This window comes from Genypterus blacodes, unplaced genomic scaffold (assembly GCF_046128005.1).
Source record: "Genypterus blacodes isolate CSIRO-AG114 ecotype Tasmania unplaced genomic scaffold, CSIRO-AGI_Gbla_v1 ptg000061l_1, whole genome shotgun sequence".
NCBI classification, from domain to species: domain Eukaryota; kingdom Metazoa; phylum Chordata; class Actinopteri; order Ophidiiformes; family Ophidiidae; genus Genypterus; species Genypterus blacodes.
The window spans coordinates 1,238,585-1,266,315 of record NW_027466873.1 but is presented as its reverse complement, the minus strand read 5'-3'; the positions used below and the strand labels follow the sequence as shown (position 1 = coordinate 1,266,315).

General features: G+C 42.7%; 1 protein-coding gene across 1 annotated transcript in view; it reads left to right on the top strand.

The window, feature by feature from the left end:
* grid2 (glutamate receptor, ionotropic, delta 2) overlaps positions 1–27,731 on the top strand; it is a 351,200-nt gene that overhangs the window by 34,596 nt on the left and 288,873 nt on the right. The gene's annotated exons all lie outside the window — the stretch shown is intronic.

Genomic DNA, 27,731 nt, shown 5'->3' with positions numbered 1-27,731 from the left:
AATATGAGACTTGAATGAGTGTGTTAATGTTATATAGCTGGTAAGGGAGCAAGTCATTGATGTTGCCACCTAGATACAGTGGGTTGCTCAGTTGCTCAGTGTAGATGTTCATTTTCTATCCGGTGTTGATAAAATATGGACGTGACATTTTTTTCACAGTATTTATGCAAACATGCTTGGATGCTTGTCAAAATTAATTGAAGTTAAATTGTAACTTATGCGTCAAGGAAGGTAAAACAAATTGACCATAATCCTCTGTTAATTCACCTGGTTAAGAAACATCTGTGGTATTTCTGTTCGTTGTAACAACCTTCCCAATAGCACCACAACACAAATAAACAATCTTGCACAATTTTCAGTTTTAAGCTGTATTCCCAAGTTTATCCATTCACTCGTCAGTTTAAAGTCCTTGAGCCATTTCCCCGAGGTGAGCGTGTTAACCACCTGAAGGCTGTAGGAATATTGTCATTTTGATACAGATCGTGTAATTATGAGACACAGCACACGTAAGTTATTACCACCTGACACCATCATTGCATCTCCAGTGTCAATGGATTTTGCCGTGATTGCCCAGCGGACCGCCAAAGATAACCTCCATCTCAACCTCATTTCAACCTAAAGATGATGAGGTCTATTTTGGTTGGCCTCATTAGTGTTGCGCGTTTATCTGGGACTCCTATGACCGGATCTTTCTAGGGCTGTGTGTGTGTGTGTGTGTGTGTGTGTGTGTGTGTGTGTGTGTGTGTGTGTGTGTGTGTGTGTGTGTGTGTGTGTGTGTGTGTGTGTGTGTGTGTGTGTGTGTGTGTGTGTGCGTGCGTGCGTGCGTGTGCATGTTTGTGCATTTAGACCTGCTCAGGCTCCTCAGTAATGTGTTTTGCAACTAGAACACACGCATCTATGCTTGAACACATATACATTTGTGTGCAGGTATGTACAATTTGTTCTGCATGTGTATCCCCATGCTTGTAGATAATTAATCTTTCAGGTGTGTGACCATAGAAGGCTGTCAAATCCAATATGAGCCAGACACAGAATATTGTATTGGTAAAGTGTCAGCTCTGCTCTTTCTTCCTCTCAGGTCAGCTCAGGCCAGTGAAGTGATTGCTGCACTTAAATTTCTCATCACAAACTTTTGTCATCGACATGGGGGAAGGAACAGAAGCAGAGGCACTGGGGTGCACAATAACATCATCATCGCCGTCATTATCATCACAGTCTCCAGTGACATTTTCATCAATCACAGCTTTATCGCAAATTCTTCCCCTTGCTTTTGCTACAGCTTTTCATTTAAAAAGGAAAAAGTTGTGTGTGTGTGGGTTGGACACAATCCACTGTGCGGCTGTTTCCCTGCTGGGCAGCATTAGACCATGACAGGATGGTAATATCTAATGAAATCTTATATGGGTCAAGCACCAGCCATTGTAAAGCCATTCTCTAGCATTGGCCAACCTGCATGGCGAAACAGTGTGGGGAATATCTTACCTATTGAAATGAGGCCTTGCATCTGAACCCAGAAGTTGCCTGTAGCCGCAGATTATGGCAGCTATGGTAGTGAATTACTCACACATACATCGATATATAAGACTGATACCATCCACCACTTTTCCTTCACAAAGTTAAAGCAATACCCCAATGATTTTACAAAATGTCATCATTTTCAGGAAATTTATGCCTGAAGGAAGTCACTGACTGGTCACTAGCTGAGTATTTGGCGTTCACTTACCACATCCCTAGACTATAGAATGGACCCTTATGGATCCACTGAACATGATTCCATGGAACATTTATTAGCAGTAGTAGTATTGAATATTGTTCAAAAACACATTTCTGTTCCATTCACAACATGAATTATCTCAGAACATTCCCTAATGGTCATCTTCACTTTAGTAACTCATGAAGTGACCAATGTAGAGTCTGATTTACCTTGAAGTAGTTTTTGTGCCAGTACACAGTAATGTTTTTTTTAAAGAAGAAAGAATAAATAAATAAATAAATAATAAATGTGTCAGGGTTTGCTGGGGTTGGATAGTTATTATTTTCAAACAATGAATAAAGAATCAGTTAGACAAGGCACAAACATATCAAGGTTGTTAAATCAAGATTTTCTCACCATCTTTTTACTGACTATGATGCATGTTTATTGCCTCAAGATAATGAAACTGTCACGTCATGACAACATTCAGTATGTCATAAAATAGCAACAAAAATGGAAGGCAATGGTACATAAAAGTGGTAATTAAATTTAATAGTTATTTGTTTAATTGTGTTAAATAAGGAAATAGAGAAGGCGGCCGTTTGTCAAACAGAACAGGTTGTAGTCTTGACACAGACGTTTATACAGAAAATGAGTGCACAACTGAGCAATTGAGTCTGACAATGTAGCTGCTGAAAACAAAGCAAACACAAAATGATACACCGACGTAGACGGATGAGAACAGTTAAACGAGGACAACAGAGTGCAGATAAGACGGAAATCTAGGATGTGAGAGGATCAACAGAGGGAGAGGAAAATAGAATTGCAGATAAAGCTCCGAGGGGGGTCCGTCATTGTGTTTGGCAGCTTTTCATGATGCAGCAGTATCAGGAGTCAAAATGTTCACCTCTGGCAGTGGGGAGCGAGTGAGAGGAGAGAATGGTGATGATATTAAAGGGTGTAGGCCATGTGAGGCAGAGATGAATGAAAATGGAGAGCAAAAGGTGAAAGAAGGCTATAGAAGGCAAGGGAAAGGGCGAGAATGTCCAGTGGAGCAAAAAGTCAAAGAGGGAAAGGGCCAGACAAGAGCAGAAGGGTCGAAGTCCTGGTGGGTCAAGAAGAGAAGAGGAAATAAGAACGAAAGAGGCAGAAGGAGAATAAGGGCGAGGGGGGGGGGGGGGGGGGGTGTTGTCAAGATTCACCACTGGCTGTGCTCTATAATGCATGAGGTGCGATTTGATGCATGTAAACGTTCTGTGAATCTTTTATAAGATCAGGTTGACCAAGTGATGTCATGTGGGAGAAACAAAATCGGTCAAAGTGGACAGAGCAGAGAGGATGTCTGCAGAGGTAAAATACTCAGAAAGACGCATGTTTTATTAAGTGGCTCTGTGTGCTTTTGTGTGTGTGTGTGTGTGTGTGTGTGTGTGTGTGTGTGTTTTGGTGGAAAACGAGACCCGCAGAGAGAGAGAGAGAGAGAGAGAGAGAGAGAGGTCTGAGATGTTGTGGTTAAGCTCTGTGTGGATGGAGGCACTCACTATCTGCAGAAAAAATATGTCTTTCCACACCACAGCGAGCAAGTGAATTGGGGGATTATACAAAGCCATCCACAGAACAAGTTTCCACTTCAAAGAAATTACAGCTTTTAAAAGTTTTATAAAGACGCCTGTGCAGATTTTCTGAAGGACACGCTGATGGTGTTGATAGTTCTTGGCCTGTGTGTTTGTGTGTGTGTCTGGATGTGGCTGTATCGCTCTAACTGTACCTTGATTTAACCATATTAGTAATCAAGGGTCATTTATAACAAGATGTTGACTCTACTAGCCCAACACATGATTCTAACATAGCCAACATGACACATCTTACTTAATAACTTCTATTACTTGTATAATTGGACTGCACATATGAAAACAAACATCTCAAAGGCAATTACCCCATTCGTCAAAACTTTACACTAATTTCCCTTGGTCCACCAATCAAAACAGTGCATTTCCTACAGAGAGCAATGATGTACAAACAAACACACGCACATCAGTATCCACTTACTGATGAGCACATTTCCATTTTTGAATTGAATGCGATATGTGAAGTGAAAATTGTGTGCAGGCATGCATAGTGGTTGCATTAATGATTCAGGTGCAGTATCACTGATGTTGAATATATTAGACAGAGCTTAAATGATATTTACAGTGTGGCTAGTCCGTCTTGATTTTGCAGTTTCTTGCATTTTGCATCTGGGTTGTGATTTGATGGTCTCTCTGTACCTTGTAGCAATAAGTCAGTTAGGGATATTGAATGAATCACGCTCTCCTTTCTGCGTCCGCGCCCTTGAGTATGTACAGCGTTTAACCTTGGGCAGCCGCTCAGTCGTATACAGCAGAAAAGTGTACTGTGATTCTGATTGATCCCAGGTGTGAATGCATATAAGTGTGTCTGACCCTGCAGCAAAGAGCTGCGACGAAAGATCACTTTGCTCAACAAAACAGGACATTAATAAATAAACGAGCAGCTCCGGCAGAGAATTTAATTTCTCTCTCCTTTTTTAAATGGGAGAGTGTGTTGTCTTTTTTTCATTCATCCCACAGCGATTAAAGTGAAAATGAGATAAAATCCATTAATACCACCATGCATGCACACATCTTAAATGAACAGGTCTCATATGTGCGACACACACCACCCTCACACTTATCAATTGATCAAGCACACACACACACAGCCACACAAGCTTTTTTTATCCAAAGTGATCTAGTTAGTTTATGATTTGATGCATGAAGAGAGAGGGAAAATGGGCCTGGAGGGATGAAAACAGCACAGCTCAACCAGGCAGTCGTATTTTACGTGAATTACACCAAATTGGGTCAGGTAATAATGAACGGGGGGAAAGACATACATTATCTGGGAACTATTGCAGCCAATTTGATTTAGCATTGCAAACCAGATTAATTCCTCCTTTAATAATTTTGGGGTGAAGCAGCTGCGGTCTGACTTTCTCATTGTCTTGTGCCGTATTGAATGGTTCTGCCTGCTCACAGACAATCTGAGATTAAACCACAAATGTTCCTCAGGATCTTTTTTCCTCGTGACACGTCTAACCTCTGTGTTCCTTACTGACAGCTTTAATGAATAATCACTTTCTCCTCTGTATCACAAAATAAATAGCTTTTTACCCTTTTCACCCAAATGTCCATTATGATAAACTGTAGAGGAGATACTGGCTTATTGAGTATTAAATTTCAGTTTGAGGGACAGGAGCATATCTGTGATTAGATTGGTGTTTCTCTTCTCCACAATTAAACCTAAGCTGTATATGTTTTAATTTGAAAGGTTACAGTATATGCGAGTGCTGTGCACATCCTGTTTCTTGCATTCTAGCAAAGTGTGTTGGTAGAAGGATGAAAATGTAAAAGAGAGGAAGGAAACTAGAGGATCTTAAAGTTGAAGTCTTTTGCTATGGGGTCATACGAGAATAACAACAGTGAAATGCTTTTCTGGCAGTTCTCCAATTGTGCTTTGTACAACATTCAAGTGTCAAAGGTGCCCGCTATTTACTATACACAGTTCTATAGATAGTGAAAGGGACTCATGTGATGTAATATCATGGTTGGCTGTTGAGGAGTCTCATGGCTTGAGGATAAAAACTCCTCCTGAGTCTCTCCGTCTGTGTCTTTGGCTGCAGAGGCGCTTTCCTGACCTCAGCAGTCTGAACAGTATGTGTCGTGGCTGGGAGGGGCATTTCCTGATGCTGAGAGCCCTGGTTGTGCATCTTCTGATGTCCTGCATGGATGGGAGGGGGAACCCGATGGTGCACTTGGCCAAGCTGCATAGTGCAGTTTCCAAACCATGCTGTGATGCTTCCTTCCTCTCTGACTACCCAGTAGAATGATTTCAGGATGGTTGGTGACATCCACCATGTGGTCAGCAAACTTCACAATGGAATTGGCGTGGTGTATTGCCACACAGTCCAATGTGTAGAGCGAGTACAGCAGTGGACTAGAGTGGAGTAAGTGACTCCGGGGGACCCTCGTGCTGAGCTTGAGAGTAGGTGGATAGCTTCTGGCCCACCCACATTGTTTGCGGTCTTCCTGTACAGAGCTCTAGTACCCATCTGCAGATAAAAACAACAGGATGGAACGGTAGTGGAAATTGGGGAGAGGGGGATATAAAATAGGACACAAGTTGCAGGAATTGAGGCAAAATGTACAGAAAAAGGAAACCATGAAAGAGAATGAGAGTCAATGTTTCGCTTACATTTATGTGCTTTAGTGAAACCTAGGGGACAAGAAAAATCTATTAAAAATGTGCAGTTTAACATTATTTAAGATAAGAATATTTAAATCCAATATGTTATCAGCCTGTATCACTTACTGGTGCAAACTGGTCCTGGTGCAGGAGCAAAGCTGCCTGTGAAGCATGATTCAGTCACATTCTCCAATATTTTGAAATCAACGTGTAGAAGAGAGGAGAGAAGAGCAGGGATGACAAGGGGCCAGGAATAGTTTTTTATGCCACCATTTCCAAATGATATGTTAATATTTTTTACGGTTGCTCTACTAAAAATCTTTGGTGCAACGAAGCAAACATTCCCAAGTCATTCCAAAGTGTTCAAAAGTGCTACATTTATACCAGCAATTGTCTAAATAGCTGCAGCTGAGACATTAAATACAGCAACAGATGCCAGTCTCAACCCCTAGGCAAGGAATTGTTAAACTCAATCGAACTACATTTAAAAACACATTGCATTTGGTTGCTTATTATGCTGTTTGTAAGAGAATCTGAATGAAATCAAATGACTTTGGGCATATGCGCAACAAAGAGAGTCAAACTTGTGTACACATTGTGGATGATGATGCTGATGAGGCTCCCCAGTGTGGAATTTGCAAAACCCATTGTCTCTGTAGCGCCTCCTACTGACGGAATCTTCTTAAAAATACAACCACTTACCAGAAAGTGAATCGCAATCTACATTTTTAATCATGTCTCATGTTGTGTAGTGGGAGGAGTTGTGGAGGCTGGCCGGCCTGCTGTGCAGCAGGTGGGGTCGTTCGCATTTTCTCAGCAATTCCACCCACTACACAATCTGCTGCATTAATCCACTGAAAGCACAGGACCTCATACGTCCTACAAACTGTTTCACACAGCCGGGCTACAGCCTTTGTTGCTTTTGAGTTTCCTGTACATGCATATGCATAAAGAAAGGAACAAAAGTCAGCACAAATCAAAGGGTTTAGGTAATTCCTCCAGCAACTAAAGCCACACAAATCCCTCAGCACTTGCATGTGTGGGGTAAGAGATGGTCAGAGTGCTCGTGCAATTTCATGCCAAAACGATTACCAAAATTGCGACGTGCCACCTGATGTGCACAATTTCAATTTACCACTTCAGCTTTACCGGCTCCATCCGAGCCATGAAACTATCAAACGGGCACAAATGCTGATGGAAATGCTAATCTGACTAACGTGATCACAGGCAGAGATTATATGTGATTACTGTATAAAGGCAGAGACGCGAAAGTTGCAGCCGCATGTTCACGGATGCAAACATACAATCTAAACATAAAAGAACATGTTTCTGAATCTCGTTTGCATTCATTGAAGCACAGAAACAAACCATCCCATTCATCTTTCAATGTAATGAGTAGAAATTGTGTTTGAGTATTTGGTGCGTTAAGACAGCGGGAGGGAAAAGGTTCAAGGACGAGAGGAGCAGGAGGTCAAAAGGTGGATCAGAGAAGAAGATTAAAACAACAGAGAGAAATAGAAGGCACAGAGGAAAATAACTGGAAATTCTGTAATAAACAGCCACATTGAGGAAAAAAATATGACAGCGAGAAAGCAGATATGATGAGGAAGTATGAGAAAAGAGATTGGAAGTAAATAAGATTTGTAAGAAATGCCAAAGGAGGACAAAGAAAGGATACTGTGCCGTTGGGGGGGGGGGGGGGGGGGGACATAGAAGGCTCCTGCGGGGGATCGTGTCACTGCCTTTTATTTTTGCTCACCTTCACTTGTATTCTCTCAGTTTTTGCTCACCTTCACTTGTATTCTCTCAGTTTTTGCTCAGAAAGCCTTGAAAATGTTCTTTCTTTTCAATAGAACCTTTTAGCTCTGTCTGGGGATTAGATACTGTATAAAAATGCAAGCCCATCCTTCAAATCCTCACCTATTATGTAATTACAGTATATAGACGGCGCTCGGTGAAATATTTCATTTTACCGGAAGCCAAGGTGATACACCAGACACTCACTCAGGGACAGCCAGTGATGATCGAGCACAAGAAAAAGGTTTAAGATTGCCAAAACGGAGACAAATCTTGTTACATCCGGTAAGCTGACAAATGTACAAAGACAGACAAACACATTATCTTTCATAGTGAATATTACAAGGTGAAGGAATTTGGAGTGATTGGGGAAGCCAGTTTCCCTTACGTAAGGCTTCTCTCTACGCGTGGCAGCTTGCATGAGTCAAAAACAGAAAAAGAAAGAGTTTTTACAGCAGGAGTGTGGTGGGTGATGAACAGTTGGTAGGCGATGGTCACAGGAAGTGAGTGGCAACAGACGGGGCAGCAAAGAGGCAAAGATTGGTGGAGCGTATCGGCACAGACTGGGATGTCTTCTTGCCAGTCCTCATCACATGCTGTCTTAACTAGCAAGAGGCTTCTCACATGGTGTATACAACAGATATTTCCCAAGTGCTACATTTGGCTTTTAGGGATTGCTTAAAGATTTATAATTTCATTTTCATCTGGGTACTTTGGTCTATTCTCAAGTTTCTGTACAGGGTCCCCTCTGAAACCATTTTATTCCGACCATAAAGCTGTCTTTGGCTCAAATCTGCCCTCCCTCTGCCTCTCTCTCTCTCTCTCTCTGCCCCTCTCTCCCTGTCTCTCTCTCTCTAACCTGAGGTGTGTAGCACAGCAGTTTGTCATGCTGGTCATAGCCCGTGAAGCCTCCATTACCATACCCATTACTCCTACCGCAGCCACTACGAGCATTATTATAGCCACCACCACTAAACCTCTTGGTGCTGTCAACCTGGGTTGCTACTTGATGGTGGGGTCACACACAATACGGGCAAGTGCAAATTGCATTGTGCCATTAATAATTTGATATGTAGCATCACGCTGTTGGTTGAATATTCTATAATTACGTCGCTGCCCTTTATCAAAATAAACATCAAACAGGCAAATAACACCTATAAATGCCACCATAAAAGTCCCTGCATACAAGTATACAATAATGCATTCACTGATTGACATCCTCATACAAACACAACCTCAAATGGGGTGGTAGCTTCAAGGACAAATGGTAATGGACACAATACCTTTAACTAACAGTAAAGCTTGTCAACTCACCCTGTTATGCTTTAACATGGCACTGGTTTGTGTACGGGTTGCGTTACTGTGTGAGTGTGTGTGTGTGTGTGTGTGTGTGTGTGTGTGTGAACGCGTTTGTATGCGCAGTGTTTACATGTGGAGAAATTTGATCGTACGCCTAGCCGTAAGTCAAACGCCCTGAATTCAAGTGCTGCTTCCCATGAAGCGTGCCTGCTGCTCCCTAGTAAGTAATGACAACATAAAGCAAATTTACAGCCATGCCACTCACGCAGAGGTGGGAAAGAGGAGCACACACACACACACACACACAGACAGACACACATATATGTCGCTGTGTTTAACACTGGTCCTCTGAAGCAGTTTTGTCTCAGGTAAGAGGGCTAGATGGCAGCAGAGATAGTAGGCGTGTGGAAGAGAGGAGAGTGGGAAAGGGTGACAGATAAAAGGCTGATGGACAAAAGGAGAGAGCAGAGAGGAGGACTGGGGGAGCAAGGGGACAGAAATGAAGCAGACCGCGTAGGCGTAGAGAGAGTGTGAGAGTAAAAATGTATCTATCCCTGCTGCAAGTTAATAAACTGTCCAAGAGCAAAGCATCATCGTCATCAATCATTCCAAAATGGCAAAGAAGAAGTGGCTGAGTGAGGGGAAGATGAGGAAAAGAGAGGAGTAGGAGAAGAGTGGGACGGGGTGAAGGGGTCAAGGTCCCGAGAAGGAGAAGAGGAGTTGAGAGAGAGAGGCAGAGAGAGAGAGAGAGAGAGAGAGAGAGAGAGGGAGATGTGAAGTAGAGGTAGCAAAAAGCCCAGATATTCCACCGACCTTGTCCTCATTCTTCACTTTACTCCTCGTGCAGCCTCTTAGATGTAAGAGACAGAGGGAGATACACAGATTAGGGTGAGTGGGGAAAGTGAGTGAATAAAGAGAAGTATGAGATAGTATAGAAGAAGTACAAGATACCAGATTAAAGGCAGACATGTATGAATCCTGTGAACAAGAGTGTTTTCGTTTCACCTTTTAAGAGCTACCAGAGAGAATTTAGACAACTTTGATTCCCGCACTAAGATATCGACTCACATCGACCTCTTTTCCAACACCTCTCTCTTTCTCTCTCTCTCTCTCTCTGTCTCTCCCTCCCTCTCTCTGTTTGCGTGTTCACGTGTCAGTGCGTTTGCTCTCCTGTCTTCCCAGGCTGCGTGTCATTGTGTTCACCTCGCTGACACAGATTAATTGCCTTCTATAAATCTAGGTAGGGTAGCAGTTGTCTACGTAATGAGCAGCGTGGAGTGAATAGGCGGAAAATCAGCATTAAATTGCACATCATGCTCCGGGTCTCAGTGTATGGCAGCTTGGCTCAATAAGAACAGCATGACACACAGATGTTTCTTCTCGCTTTGGAAAGTATTCCTTGACTGAACTCCCTTTGGTGTGTTATTAGCCAAGAACTCAATCCACGTATTAACATTCTGGTCAAAGATTCGGCGTTTTGATTAGCTCCCTTTTTTGCTGGACGTTCTGCCCTGATTTTTGTTTTCAGGCCACCCACATTTCTTTTGGATGAAACACCAGCTGAATGGTGGTGTGGTCCAAGCTGAATCCTAGCTCAGCCAATCGTGGGCCTTCCATCTAAAAAGGACGCTTGGTTGCTTCAAATCGAAAAAGCTTTGATGCAGAGTACTAAAGGGATGGATTGGCTACTGCATTATTAGCCCAGGACACAGCTTGATGGCCCCAGATTCCTCTGAAAACACAAATCCAAATCCCAGGCCACTCCTGTGTGCAAAAAATGGACAGAAATGGAACGATTCTTGTTCCCGTCGACTAATTTGAGCTGAAAATGCCTCAGCTGTTTTGAAACAACAGCCTGAATATTTCTTGCGGATCCAAATAATGCTAGTGTTAGTCTTGTTTAAAATGCATGAAGCAATTTGTGTACGACGGCGGTGAAAAATTGGCCGAGGGAGGAGCTGAAAACAAAACAATTTCATTAGAGTTCCTGGAGGCATTTCCTCTGGAGTGATGCCTCAAGTTTACTTAGATTGCATCTCATGGAGGCCGGTTATTTACGGCTCCCTTCACCAGCGTGTGGCCTCCAGACTACTCTTAAGGGGGCGATGAATTAATCACAAACTGACTCTTCTTCTCGTCATCAGTCAGAACAATTCCCTCATCAGCCCCATGTCAGAAGTACCTGACATTTTTAGAAATCTCTTTACATTTCCTTTTCCATGACACAAAAGGGAGATTTATAAATTTATGAAATGGTGCAGAGCTATCTTTTACTGCTTCTCTGTCTTTTTCCCTCCCCTTCCATTTTGCCCAGTGCTCTGTCAGGACTCTGGTGTCGGCCTCGGGGGACTAGTTTCTGGCTGCTGGTTCATTACAGAGCAGGTTGCTGAAAACTAGGAAGCCATTAAGGCTCAAACGGCAGGAGATGTAGCCGGGAGATGGGCCATTGACTCACAGGGAGATTATTTTAGACTGTGTCCCTCCTCTTGTGGATACGTTTAGGGCAGCTTTTGAGTCTGCAGGCTGCACGCTTTTTGGCATTCTTTATGTATATGTCAATCTCTGCAAGTCCACATAGGACATCCTCTTTAAAGCTGTGTGGTGTGTGTGTATGAGTGTGTGTGTGGTCCTCTTTGCCTATGTTATGTGCAGTGTTATAGTGGTGTGTGATAACTAATGATTGTTTGTTCCAATGCGCCTGCAGATGAGATTGGACAAACCCAAGTCAAAGCCACGCAGGGTAAATTTAGCTTGTGCTAACATCCTTGGAGGCCTCTTAATAATTGAGGAGGCATCTGCTCCAATTAATGTGGCCCTTTAAATGGAATCCCTATTAAATTTCTCTCTAACTGGGTCACTCTTTTTCTCACTCTGTCTTTCTCTCTGTCTTTCTTTCTACCCCGCCCCCCCTCTCTCTCTTCTGCGGTGCAGTAAGGAAAAAAAATGAGTAGCCTTCTACTTTTAAACGTTTTTTAGGGTTTGTGAAACAGCATCTGGGATGTTTTGCCCGAGGTCTCCCAAGCGCACACACCAGCCACAGACACACACACACACACACACACACACACACACACACACACAAACACAAAAATACACAAGAACACACCCACAAGGACACTGCAGACACACACTGAAATAAAGTTTTGATTGAGTTTTGATATAGTCCTTTTGATTGAGAGGTGGAATCAAAGGCTTCTTTGAACTGTGATTATGTTGAGAGATTAAGCTCATTAAAACAAAAGTGCAAAGAAGATGTTGCTATTTGGGCTTATCAATAGTTTGAGTAGACGATTATTGAATTTGTCCTGTTAGGAAAGAAGACTTTCTGTGTGTTTGGACGACACATTGATGTTTAGCATAATTGGTCACATAAGGGTTAATAACTGAATACTAGAGATGGAAATTGTTTGGAAACTAATTTTTTTAAATCTTTCTTTGTTCACATTTATGAATAGAAATTTATGCAGAAAAACCGTGCCAACATTCATCAGATTAAAAGCCAAAGGTGGTACATTCTTCATGGCTCCAGTACGACTTTACTTAGCCTGTGTGTTGACCTTATTTAAACAGTATTCTAGTTCAGTTCAGTTTATTTTACAGTGCAACTTTTCAAACACTGAAATAGTTGCGCGCCCACACACACACACACACACACACACACACACACACACACACACACACACACACACACACACACACACACACAAACACACACCGTAATAGGATTTTCCTCAGTCATTCTTGTTCTTGTGTTGTACATTTGCTAATTAAAACAATGTGTTTTTATCTCAGGCTGTGGCTCACTGAGTCTCCAGTCCTCTTGCTGATTCTCTTCTCTCTTTTCAGTGTACAAGAGCACACTAACTAATTATGGCTTTGTGCTTTACTTTGTTAAACCTTCCAGTGGCTGCAGCCCCATAGTCATTCCTGAAAACTGAGCTTTCAACACTCGGTCTTCACACAAAAAAATTAATCTCAGATGTTGCGTTTGCGATTTGAAGTGCGATTCCCGAACCATCTAAGCAAGTGAAGCTAATTAAAGAAAGGCACATAAGCATCAAACTTTTTTTACAACAAATAGTTAAAAAATCAGCGCACCTGTCAACTGATTGGCCTGAAGCCGCACAATTACGATCAAACATCCTGCAGCCGCATCTTTCAGTGTTTCAGATAAATTTACACGCGCATACAAATCTAAACATGCACGCATATGCATAAACATAATTATACACATTGAGTCTGCACATAAAACCTTGTAATTGTGAATCAAGTGTGATTCTTATGAGCAGGTGCAGTATGTCACCGGCTCGTGGCGTGTTCATTACACACGTCACGACAAAGGGCCTGCGATTTGGAGCGACGGAGTTCAAGCCACCATGGGAAAGCTTTGAGGTTACAGAATTAACAGAATGATCACTGACACAGTACGGCTACAGTAAGGACTGTTTTAGAGCATCACTTTCACGATCTATATATATATATATACATGCGTGCGTATCTGTTGCTGCTTGTGGGTGGGTGTGTGGTGCTAAAAATAGCTCCTTGGGCCATAGCGACAGGGAGATCCAGTGTGCAGCTGGTAGCTGACTCATAGAGCTGGACACTTTACTAGATGGATAACACACTGCCCCGCCTTCTGCTTCTCTCTCTCTCTTTCTCTCTTCTCCCCCCTTTCTCTTTCTTACAGTATCTCAATGATCCACGTCCTCCTTCAGTCTCTTGGTTCAGTCCAAATTTTGCTGCATTCATTATAGCATCGCTCATCACCTCTTCTCTTTTACCTCTCCACTCTTTTTCTACACACAGACAAACACTTATTTAATAAATATGTTTGCATTGGGCCAATTGTAAACAACAACTATCACTGCACAACAATTATGATGCAAAACAATATGATTAACTGAAAACATCAAGAGTGTTGTTTGTAGAACAGATTAGTTTCAACAGTTTCCATTTTCAATATGCTACCCTCATCAGATCATTGGCAGTAGAGACTAACAGGCATCATGCGTGGTGACATTGAATACCCAGCTGGAACCAAACACTGGACAACATCCACTGTCATGGCCTCCATTTCTGATGACACTCAGCTCTACAGCTCCACCAAAACAACCACTGCCACTCCACATTCTCCCACCGCTGCACTGAAATTCAACTATGGATGCAAACCAACTTTCTCAAACGGAACTGTAACACATTTGCAATCCTTATTATTGGCCCCAAAATCACTCACCAAATCAACCCGCTAACTCATTCTAATCTAAGCTCACCCAATCACACGGGGACCACATCACCCCTGGCTCCCTGTCCGTTAAAGAATCCACTCCAAACTGCTAATCACACTCTACAAAGCCCTCCACTGCCTGACTCCATCTTACCTCACCGGTCTCTGCACACTTCCTCCCATCCCTCCCTCCGATCCAATATTTCCTTGTATAATGACAACATATGTTCATTACAGCTCAGCAAGTATTCATTTGATGACATGGAAATAACTGCAAGATTTTAATAGGAAGAAAGGCCATTGTTTTTGTTTTAATTCTGTTTTCCTTTACTTGAGCAGAAGGCAAAGGGAGATCTTGATAGATTAATTAAATCCTACCCACTTTCACACCTCACCACATCCGACCAATCACTCAGCTTATTAACATGCACATGAAAACATGATTACTTGTCAATTAAGGCAAAATAATTTATTTTTGTTTTCTAACATCATGTATACACCAATCAACATCAAAGAGTGCTTACAAGGCCTCACTCTCTGTTCTACCATAGCAACATTGATGTCATGATGTTATGAGCGTTCCTTGTGACCGCTATAGAAGTGTTTCAAAGTGCGGGCTATGATCAATGGGGGCTTTTGTCCATTTATGAGACCAGCAACGTGTGGCTGCTTGTGCCCCCGCTGAGCTTTACAGAAAGCCGTCTGTAATTTAATATAACTGTTTCCTATTAACCGTCTTCCCCACGCAACACAAGTCTAAGAGGCTGCTAAGAAACCACCAGCAAGTGCACAAAGAGTCAACCTCCTACGCCGTCCCCACCCACCTCAAGCACATACAGTATGTGAATTTACACCTCTCAATGACACACACTAACACCGCACACGCCGCGCACACACACACCCACACTTCATGATGATGGTAAAGATGTGGCAGTGGGTGGCTTCTCCTCTATAACATAAGCATTCAGAGCCAACAAAACCCTGCAGTCCTCATTCAGAGAAAAGGTATAATCTTTTCTGTCCTTAAATTTCAATAAAGGTCCCTCAAGTATGTGCTGAAGGCGATATCTGCAATTTCTTCTTTTCACTTGCTTTTTTTCTTTGCTATACGTCTCTGATTTGTGCTCTGATTTTCTCTCCTTCCTCTTTTCTTGCCTTTGCAAGACCTTTGGACTCTCCTCTTGTGTTTTTTTCAATCTCTCTCTTGTGTTTTCCCTCAGGTCTCTTTGACCCTGTTTACACTGAGTGATATAATCGTTGTCTTAACTACATGAGTTCTATCCAGATAGGGAGAAGAAGGCTTGCATGTTTGCAAATCAGATGCATTTCACACGCATGTTAACCAGGTGTTATCAGGTGTAAATGCATCTGTGTCTCCAAGCCACATATGACAGTCAAGGGCACATCATTCACGTTTGGTTGTTTTCAGATGGAATATACATACAACAATGACAAATGAATAATAAGTATGCACATATTAGCAATCAGATATCAATCTGTCCAGCCAGAGACACATTTGGCCTCCGAGTGTAAATGTGTGTGTGAACATGTGATCAGGAAGTTTAAACAGTCTCTTGGATACCTTGGCTGCCCGTTTTGTTCTTCCCTCATCCCTGGTGGTGTGTGTTCTCGAGCGACTATTTCAGTGCTCAGGTCTGTTGCTGGTAGGATACGAGAGGAAGTTGACAGAAGGAGAGGAGGTGTAGGGAGAAAAAAAGGAGGAGAAGTGACAGACAGTGCGGGAAGAAAAAATAAGAATATCAATGAGAAAGTGTGTGCTGTGAATTGCGTGATTGTGTCCTGCATTTTTATTGGTCATCAATTTTCATTTATTATCCTTCAGAAAACCGAGAAACAAAAAAAGTCTCTTCCGGTCTATTGTGCCATCTTTCCCCGGCTTTGGTTCACATCCTTCACTTCTTTCTCTCACTCTCAGCCACTCAGCCAATGATTTCCCCCTTTTTGTTCCATTCTGGACCTCGTTTAGGTTCATCCTGAAACAGTTTGTTAAGAGAGAATGTCCACAATCAGCCGACTGTTCAGCACAATGCTAGGCAGGACAGAAACCATGCTGCGTTCGCTGAATCAGACATTTGACAAATCAGCTGGATTCCCTCAGCCCATCACATTGGCTCAGGATTTCCTCGGAAACACTGGAAACACTTACTGGTACTGTTTGTGCAAAAAAAGGACAATAAATATGCCAAATTAAACAATTAAAAAAGGGAGATAATGATGAGGAAGAAAACATTCTCTATCATCAGCACTGTCCAGAGAGAGAGGCTTGCTTGAACACTTTGGTAATTAAATATTAGATTTCATAGATCACCATAGCTTTCTAATCTGCATTAATTTGTCGTTAATTGCAATTAGACTTCACCTTCTGGGGCCAGATGATAGCAAGCAAAGAAGAGGAAGATCCAAGGGTGCAGCTGGGAGGAATTGATTAACTCTCATTGGTGCTGTGTTCCATTTTGTGTTTAATCTCGTAAATAAACACAATTGTGGTTTACATGGGAAAGAGGTTTTGTATCAATACTGGAAAATAGATACAGTTGGTTGTAAACACTAAGTCCCAGTGTTTACTTATGGAGGGAGTGGACAGACATGTGCTCCATGAAACACTGATTTGCTGTCAAGTCATGGATTGAGGTTTGTGCTATCCTAAAGATTCTTGGAGTTTCCATTAAATATGTCAAGGAATTAGGAAAGAAGATTGGAGTTTCAGATTGAAAATATCCCCTGGACTCATTTACAAGTGGTTGCTTTGGAAACACACAGCAATCTCAAGACTCAAATGCGCTTCAGACCTAATTATGTCAATCACTGCAATAACAGGCTGTCTTTCCATTGGCTTTCAAAATGTATTTTTATTCACTTGATTGTCTGCTACATTGCGAAATGGAGCAGAAGGAGGCATTTTCTTAATCGTGTGTGTGTGTGTGCTGGGAGTGGGGTTGTTAATTTGAATGGAGCCATTATGTCAAGAGATGTTAAAGTTGCCATAAGAGCAAATTAGGTTGAGAATATCTTACAATATGAAAAGTGCTTATCAAGTGCTGCATATGGAATCTCTTGCATATCATACATTTTAATCAGCATTTCCACTAGATGTTGACAGGTGTACAACATTTCCTCAACAGCCAGATTCTGCATTTTCTTGTACACTGAGATTTTCCACTTCATCATTCCGTAAGAACCCCACTCGTGTTTCCTTCCTGTGAAAATGTCAGAGGCCTAAAATGTCTAACAGGGTAATATGACTTTCCTCAGCATCTTTTCCCTGCATAACATTTGTAAATGGTCCCAGGAGTGTTATTATAGTGCTATTAAATGCAGTTGTTTGCTGTTAGCAGAGACCTCTGTCAGTTCCATTTCAAACAGACCGATCCATCACATTGACTGGTGCAATGTAACAGTACGTCTCTGTAAAAGCCAGAAGGGAAGCAGGGCTCGCTTTGTCATTGTGTGTGTGTGTATCACAGTTACATATGCATATAAAATCCTGTATATTGCCACACACATCATACACATCGCCATTCAAAACAAACACATAAACACACACACACACACACACACACACAGGCATGCAGCCCATGTTGTGTGGGTGTTGGATCCTGAGGGCCATCCACCTCACTGCAGTACTGAATAAAACAACAGCCACTTGAAGCTGTGTGTGTGTGTACAGAGAGGTTCTGCTGACGTGCTGGCTTTTAAATGAACTTTTCTGGCTGGCTTCTTCTTGGACAGCAGTGTGGCAGTTTCTGTCCACAGCTGATGTCTGTCCTCTGCTTCCGTTCCTTCCTCACCCTACGTACACGTGATGGGAAAAGCTCCAGTGTCACATATCAGACAAGGACAGGCTGTGCATAAATGCCACAATAAATGCTAGATCAAGGGCCTGCAGCCAATCACATGGCTCCTGTGTTCCGTGACAACGACGCTATGACTCTGGCAGTCACAAGGCAGAATGGAGTTTCTTCAGGAGCGGCAATTTCTAGTTTTGATTGTCTGTTCTCCAGTGCCTGGTGAGGGTATGGGGCATTATCATTCTAACCGCAGTTGCAGCAGGAGTCTCATGTGACTTGCCTCTTGCTGGTAGCGCTATATTCACCTCACTGCTGGTCTTTAGTGGAAAATCTTGGCCTAAGCCTACCAGGAGAAAGCTCTTAAGATTTCCCAAATATTGCCCTGTCCCAGAGGATTCTACAAGGGAGTCCTTTGCTGAATTATTCAATACATTCAGGGATACAGAACGGCACACATATTGAACCACACACACTCAAACACACACCTCTTTGCCACCCATCATGTACTTCAACTGATTTCTGTCTAATGGTAATCTATTCAAGCATCCCTAGCATTCAGTAGAAGTCCATTACTATTGTTTGAACCACATGAAAATAAACTCTGTTACTCGCTTTAGTTTTTTGTATCTGTGTAGCGTTTTGTATGTGCATGTGCATGCACATGTCTGTGCTCTGCTACATGCTTGTATGACCCATAGGATTTCTCATCGCTAATAGGTTTGCAGATGGAGAGCTTTATTATGCTCTTTATGACTTTTTAACTGACTCACTGCACACTGCTCGTAATGATTGCAGTGTGTGTGTTTGTGTGTGTGTGTGTGCGTGTGTGTGTGCGTGTGCGTGATGATGAGTGAGATGGGTGTCATGGTGGTAGTAGAGAACTGACGAGAAACCATGAACCACAGAGGACTTCACACAGAGAGAGAGAGAGGGAGAGACACGGACTGAGTGATGGGTAAACAATGACGGAGTGAGCGAGAGAAACGGACAGAAAGTGAGGGAGGGAAAATGAGGACAACGGCGGTGCTGCTAACTCTGCTTCACCATGTGTGGGTGGAGGGATTCATGATGAAATGAACCGAGAGCAAATTAAGGAGACAGAGTTAATGAAAGAGAAAAAAAGCGTATAAGACTGTGCATTACTGTTGATGCATGGCTATTGCTGTATTGATCAGAGGTCGTCTGTTTAGCAGTTATTTAGAGCCGTCATATCTGCTGGCTGCCTTATCCAGGTTCAGGGAGGGTGATTTATGACGGAAATATATCCTCGTGTGTGTGCATTCTATTTGTATTTTCATCACTTCATCATTTTGCGAGTTCCTTTATTGCATGTAAATATAGCAGGACTAAACAGATATAGATTAACAGAACGCCCTCCGGTCTGTAATGGATGGAGAGGACAAGGACAGCAGGACAGGAAAGAGATGAGGGAAGCAACAGAAGAGGCTGGTGGGTGGGAGTGAGAGTAGGGAAAAAGCAGGATAAAAGAGTGTGTGTGCATGTGTGTGTGTGGAGGAAGCAGACAACTCTGAAGGTTAAAAATGAGGGGGATGTGAGATGCAATTGGAGGAAAGTTGGATAAGGATAAGCTTTGAAATGGAGGCTGGAGATGCAAGAAATGTGTCAGCAGAGACTTGAGTCCTTCAAACTCTTTCCTGTTTGAAATATACCAGAATCAAGATGCGAACAAATCTGTAGCTTCTTTCCTCACCGGCACAAAAGGCAGAAATCCCCCCCAAATGTGAGGCATTAATCAGAAGGATGAGCTTTAAGGTGCTTAAAGAAAAGAGGCTGGATTCACTCTTAAAAAAACAGATTTAAGGGTTCAGACCCCAAAGGATGTGGAGTGTTTACACTGTTAATCAACATACAGGGATGCACTGCTTTCGTTGTCCTTGTCGTTGCTGTCGTCTGGTTTCCTCACCATCTCTCTCTCTCTCTCTCTCTCTCTCTCTCTCTTTCTCTCTCTCTCTCCCTCTCTCTCTCTCTCTCTCTGGCATAGTTTGAGGAGCCTACCTGTGTTTTGGTGTGTTGTCAATTTTTATTTGGCTTACTTCAAGTCATTCACGCTGTATTGCCCACAGTTTACAAAAGCGTGATTTTTAAATTGATTTTTTTTTTCTATGGTTCACATAGAAATTCTCGTAGCTCACTGTGATTATTTTAGTGAAGTATAAAAGTCAACTAAAACAGATTCAAAACATGAGGCAGGTAATCCATCACACTCTGTTTTCCTGTCATTTTCTTCTCTTCTTTATTTCTACTAGAACTACTGCAAATGAAAATAAAAGTTGGATTTGTGAAAAAGCTAGAAAGATGAGATGGGATTAGTAAAATGACTCTAAATATGTAAAACCCTGATGTGATTCATAAGACTAGTGTTTAGTGTTGGATCGATACCAAAATGATGCTTTCAGTAGCGATACCAGCTTTAGCATCGCAGCATTGACACAAACCAATACCAATGCAATTAAAATATGCAGCAAGAAGGAAACACAACATTCCTCATGATGAGATTGATTGGTTGATGCTGATAGCGGTACACACAGAGAGAGTGAGAGAGATACAAGAAAAAGGAAGGAGCGCAAGGGGGTCAGAGAGAATAGACAATAGAGCAGCTAAAGGCAGGGAGGTAGGGACAAATGAGAAAAGAAAGGAAATGGTTAGAAAGGGGTAAGAGGGCAGGGCAAAGGAGAGATAGAGGGGAGGAGAGGAGTGAACGAGTGGAACAGAAGTGCAAAGCAGAGGAGCAGAACAAAGAGAATGAGGTGAGGTGGTAGTGTGCTGTAAAATGTTAATGTGCAGGCAGAGGAATAAAGCAAACGTGCTTGTGTGTAACACACGGATAAACAGAGTACACAGCTCAAGCAGCTCAGCTATTCAGTGAGTGCACGCCTATCACACTAATGATCATTTACTTATACCTTGGCCGGGGCTTTAGCTATACACTAACGCTTGGCTCACAGCCACCGCCTCTACTGTTTTAAGATCCAAGCAAGCAAGTAAGCCTGGCTGGACAACAGCTGAGTCAGCTGTGGTTTGCAAACGAGTTGGACGGGCCAAGAGCTGACGCGAAGAAGAAGCTGACATGAAGAGAAATCCAAGTAGAAAAATGGTACTGTCAGTTTGTCCGCTTTTTATATCGCTGCAGTCTGAGCGTACACACGCCTGAGATGAATGGGTTAAGTGTTATCTCCAAATTGTAGTCAGCTTGCCGGATAATGAATGGAGACGTAAAATGCATTCCCCGCCTACTGGACACACAAGGCTTTGACGGGAAAAGGAGGGGATGCAACTGGAAGATGGAGTAGTGGTGTTGGAAGTTTTAACAGGATTGTGAAGGAGAACGCGAGCAAAGCAGAAGAGGAAGAAGAAGAAACATGGCAACTGTGCAGGAAAGGAATAGATCGGAGAGACGGTGTGGTGAGAAAGAATCGAAGAGAATTTGCGCGGAGTGACCATAAAGAGAGAGGAGGGGGACCAACAATTGCAGGGAGAGAATAGGAGAGGCGTGAAAAGATGAGAGAGAAAAATGGAAAGAGAAAAACGATGATTGCCAGAAACAGTGAAGATAGCAGTGGAAGGAGCAGGTGAAGAGGGAGGAAAGGGCGAGGCAGGCAGGGAGACGTGGCAGAGATAGCAACGACCTTGGCAGAGCTTTGTGCTACAGCTTGACAAAGGAGCGGGAGCCCTCTGCCCAACTACGACTACAAACTCTCCCAGCTCCTCGCCTCTTTTTAATGACGGAGCGAATTAATTTGAATGCGTATAATGAAGCAAGCGAGGCGAGGCAGGTGGGAGGATGAGAAAGAGGAGAATGGGAGGTATTTTTCTGGCACAAATCGCATTACCTGGGAGATTTAGTTCATTAGTACACAGGGGAGGAACTGGAATCTCAAGCAACACACACACACACACACGCACATTGGTACAATATATCACAAAACATATATACTGATAACACTTACTCCAGCTTTCATGCAATTAGGATTGAAAAAGTGCGACTAAGATGTATACATGGATGGAATTAATAGGATTCAGTTGTTTGCCAATTATACACGACACCTTGTTAAACAGGTGCAGAGTCCGCCAGGCGAGGAAACGCGCATGGAGGGAATTTACGCCCATTAGAATGTTCCCATGCTTCAGGACATCAGCAATACATAACATAATCATAATCTACGTCTTCTCCTCTAACTAAGCCTGTGTCGATTTGTGCAGATTTCAGTCAAATTATGGTGTTTACAGGAAAGAAATATATATTTATTGAATAATCTGGATGTAATCAGAGTTTTAATGTATATGTAGAGTAAACATACTGACTGATAACATAAAATTTCAACTCATTTTACTTATTATCACTGTTATTGCCTTGTCTTTGTCCTGCTCTACACACACACACACACACACACACACATACACACACACACACACACACACACACACACACACACACACACTCACATTAGCCTTTTATCTCTCTGACCCCCCCCCCCCTTAAGCAAACAGACAAAAACACACACATTAATTTTGCTCCATCGCCCAAAGAAAGTGCGCCTGTCTGGCTCTTGCATTACTACTGTTGTAAATAACAGCCTCTGTTTTCACCTAAGTGCATTTTCCTTGTGTGTCCGTTTGTGTGTGTGTGTGGTGTGTGTGTGTGAACATTTGACACAGCAGGGCATTAACCTCCCACGTTCATCATCGCTCAGCACCACCGCTGTCTTGCTTCAATCATCGCAACTCTCAAGTCCAGCCTTGTCACTTTCCAGCTTTACATCACCTGTGTGTGTGTGTGTGGGAGAGAGAGAGAGCGAGGAGGAGAGACGGATGGTGGCTTATCATTCTTCAATAGTCATTATCACTGTTGGTGTGTCAGTTTTCCTGTCACATTAATGCCATAAGCTGCATCCTCAACAACAACAACAGGAGAGTTTGTGTGGGAGACAGAAATGGAACTGTACGAGAGAGAGAGAAAGGATGGATGGATAGATGTGGGAGGGAGAAGGGGACAGAAGAGGCAGAATTTCAAATCAAAAACTTATTTAGATAAAGCCTTTTGACCTGAACAAAAGGCCCCCAGACAGCCGGGTGTCAGTCTGATTGAATGACAGGAGGCTAATTCTGTTGTAACCTTTCGGTGTCTCTGGTTTACATTACTCTCCCTCCCTCGTTCGCTCTCCTCCTAGGCGTGAAATCATTTGTTCTTAACAATCAGTTCCTCACTCATGCTGAATGATTTCCCAAAGAAATGGGCTTAATTACTGGGTCTTTATTGAGAGCAGGGATATAATAACTCTACTTTGGATGATGTGTCGCCCTAATTTGTTCATTTAATAAGGAAATGAAGCTGTGTTTTGTGGATTCAACAATGTGCTTTTGTCTGCTTGAATGCCATTATCTGATTTTGTACAGTTACAGGGACGGCTTAGCTGTATGGGTGAAAGGAGGATGGAGCCTGTGCCGCAATGTCATGTACTCGAGATGTCTGTTCTTTTCCCTTACCATTCTAATTTAAAATGAATATTGGTATGTTGCTACATTCAGACCAGACGCAGCATTACGTCATCGGATACTTTCTTACTTTTGCAGAAAATTATTTAAGGAGAAGCACTGAACTATAAAGGTTAGTAAGAGAAGGTGCTGCAAAATGACAGTTCACTAGTTTGCAATCTAAAACATCTTTCTTTTGAGATAGTTTCCAGCTTCCCACTTCATCTTGTGGGGTTATCTGGGAGTAAATATGCAATCCTGTTATTTATCGGTCGTATATCAGAGTAAACCAGCTAGGAATTGAATACCAAACACTTGACCAGGTGTAGACTATGATCAATAACTCTCCACCAATCAATAAGGGGGGGTCTCCCCTTTTGGATACTGCATTCAAAGTGATAATTGTTGTTAATGATGCTCTTGTCAAGGAAGAAGCGTGTGAGGAATTTACGATTGGGTGTGTGTATGTGTGTGTGTGTATTTGTGTGTGCATGTACTGTTTTCTGTCGTGACATGTTCGATCTCTGACTCCTAAAGACCGGTTTTAGACTCTGTGGACATACTTGGCTGTTGCTTTAATTCTTCCCATGTGACTGAAGAATCCCTAAGTATTTGTGGAACTTGTCTGCCTTTTGGCCTCCTGGTAGTTCAGCTCCTCTCCGTCTTGATTAACTTCCTGCTCTTTACAACAATCTCCCCACACAATTTCAAGTCCCAAGGGCATCCCAGTGATCTGACTGTATATCCTTCTGGGATGGATCAGTGAGTTGATGTCTTGCTCTGTTGGTCATTTCTTGAAGCATCTACATCCACATCCACCCTTGAGCTCACAGATGTGGTTCAGGCCTACGCAGAATAGTAGTGGGGACATTGCATCGCCTTCATATAATCCACGCTTGATGCTGACCTGGGCTATTGCCTTTGATTAGGCTTCAAGCGTTGGTCTTCCACAATCCCGCTGTGTTCTTGAGGAAGGTTGTTATTGTCCTGGTGAGCTGCATAGTCCCTGGTATTACAGGATGCATGTAGTATGTGGCATGGAGTCGTTGGCTTTCTAGTCGTCCATCAAGGCTGTGCTGAGGTTGATCTGTCTGGCTTTGGTGTTGATCTGCTTCTGGGGAGTCCTACTGTTGCTTTGAGCTCTGTTGATTCCAATCCCCTATGATCGACTAAACTCTGGCGTGTTTTGTCATTGTGCGTCCATCAGGCAGCGTTTGCAGTCTCTCTGACAGAATCATAAATGTGTTACTGCCAGATTGATTAAATACAGTTGTGGCAATTAGGTGCATTCAAATTTCCAACTAGACTGTAACACCATGTGCCACACTGTCTACATTCCAAACAGACAGTCCAAACCACCCCCAACTGGTGATGAGATTTTTTTCCCCCCAAGGCCTAGTCAGGCTGCCAGTGATGTGGGCCTGAGCAGATTCCAGGGCCTCAGTTATGGACATCCCATCATATTTCTTTATGGACACATGTCCAGCATTGACTGGGCCAGCTTATTAATGTCTCCCCTGCGTGTTATGTGTGTGTGGATGTGTGTGCACGTGTGTGTAGGTGTCTGGGGAGGTTGGGGGCTGTAATTTTTCTTCCTGATGTAGTATCTGTGTATCTCCTGGATCACTGTTGCCGTAGTGTGTTCCAGGATATTGGTTTCAGTGGTGGTATCTGGGTGGATGGGGGGGAAAGGGGGTGGTTGTTCCTCCTGCATTAGCATCTGCTAACCTACTACGTAATGGTATCCCACCACTGATCCTAGGTAGTCTGGCTGGACCGCACTGCAAAGCCGGAATGGCTCTCAGTTCTTGTACCTCCAGTTTCTAAGTAGCTCATTATAACTGAGTTGAGTCACAGTTCTGTAAAACAGCTTTCAAACAGGAGGTTATTAAAGCATATTAAGTTGAAAGAGAGGGTGGAAAGGAACATTATCATTGATTTGTGCGTAATGGGTGAATTATAATTTAATTTTTATATCGAGCTATTCAGTTACTAGAGCAGGAAAACACACCCTGGTGGGATATTTCACAGAGAAAGAAAGAACCACAGAGAAGTGGCGTACAATACTTTCTCCTCCTTATGCAGGTTTTAATATAAGAATGAGAGAGGTTACTATGGCAACACTATTGCGGAAGCACAGATTAAAGAAGCCATTATGGTGTTGCTGCTCTGCTACTCTTTTTCATTCATTATGTTTATGTCTAAAGTTTCTCTGTCGTGCTGATTATAAATGGATTGCTAAACCCAATTAGTTCGGGTTCTCTGAAACACAACTAAACACATGTTTAGCATAAGTTCACAGCAATATGACATTTTTGAGGAAGGCTCACAATGTTGGAACAGCTTTAAACCTTTCACCATACATGTTCAATTTTAAATGTCCCTCTCCATTGATTTGTCCTCTACGACCCGAAATTCTCATTTGTCTCAAGTCCGGCTTCAAATATGTACAAATCTTCCCAGTCGTGCCATCTTCAACCTGATTTGAGCCCCATTTATAATTCAGCTGTAATGGAATAGTTAACGAGTCTTTGTGTTTCACTCGTTATCGCTTTGTCAGCCAAGGCCTGTTTGTCTCGCATCATCTATACTGCATGATTGTAAAAACAACCAAGACTCAATCAGTCAGATGGTGTTTGCAGTTGCCAAATGCTGATGGATCAAATTATTGGAGGATGTATATTTCATGAGGCCTTTTGATGAAGAAGCAGTTAGCACACAGTTTCTAACAGCTTTTGGTTTGGAATTTGGGGTGTTGTTCAAAGTCTGACGTTAAACTGTAATTGATTGTCCTTCAGGCGAATAATTTGATCAACAGTTCTTCTGAAGGAAAAGTCTTAAGTCTTCAGTTTTTGAAATGACTGCAGTCTGCCAATTTTTTTTCGGGGTGTCAGTTAAATTTATTGACTCAGACTCTTTAATTACATTACAGTAACCTTCAAAGGGCATAAGCTTCCCTTTAACCAATTAATCAGAGAAGTTGCAGTCTCACACCAGAAGTGGAAAGTATCAAAAACATTGTAAGGAGGAAGAATTTGGATCCAAATGCAGGGCTCGAAACCCGGATGTGGGTGAAACTATCTCTCCTGTGATTGGGAGGGAGCAGGCACAGTCAAGACAGGCTGCCTAAAGGTGACATATATACACAAGTAGTCAAAAAAACAGGTTTACTTTCAGAAAGGGGAGAAAGAAACAAGTCCAAAAAGAGGAGACACTGGAGATCAAATCTGAGAGGCAGAAAAAGGTCCAGTACACAAAAAAATAACAAATCAGACTGACAGATAGAACAAACAAAAGGCTGGAATGCTTGAGCAATGCTGAGAGGAAAGTGTGTGTGTGTGAGAGGAAAGGGACTGAGTGCAGCAGGCTGACGAGGGTAAATAGGGAACAGGTGTGGGAAATCAGGTGGCCTGGTGACACAGGGAGCTTTAGTGACAACTGGTGGACAGGAGGGGACAGGAAGTCGTGCAGAATGGGAAATGTGTTCGAAACGGAAGGCAACAAAAACATAGGGTAGGTGACATTAAACTAGAAAGTATAAGGACATTGTTGTGGCAAACGTTCACCCACATACTTACTGTGTTTTGCCTTTCGTTGGATAGCTTTAAGTTGACATCAAATTGGATCGTATACATGGTGGAGGAATGTGGCACAATGCATCTACCACCAGCCTGTCATCTGGATAAGTCAGTGCTGATATTTGATCTGTGTGTGTTGGACCTCAATATTACAGGTCTTTCTCTGATAGGAGACTCTGCCTCCCTCGATCTCCCCTTCAACCCTAATCAGAGAACTAAAGATTGCATTTGCTAGTCATTGATGTCAGTCTCTTCACCCAGGTTAATGTTTATTTGTGTGTTTTGTTCATATATTAGCTTGATGGCTGTAGCACAATGCGTGACACTGACGGCGTATATCGGTCCTTTCCTCGTCATCCAGGTTTTTGGGAAGATTGAATGCACGTGCTTGGTTTCATTTATGCCAAAACCTCATTTCCTGAAAGCCAAACAGCAAATGATCCCGGTCACCTCTGAGACTTCCCCCCTCACAGGTCTTTTGACTGAAGCAGATCCACTTATGCAGCCCACTGAAGTCGCCAACTCTGAATGGGGCCCAAGGTTGTTCTGTGGGAATTGAAAACACAACTTTTGTGTTATTAGCACCAGACTCTACTCAC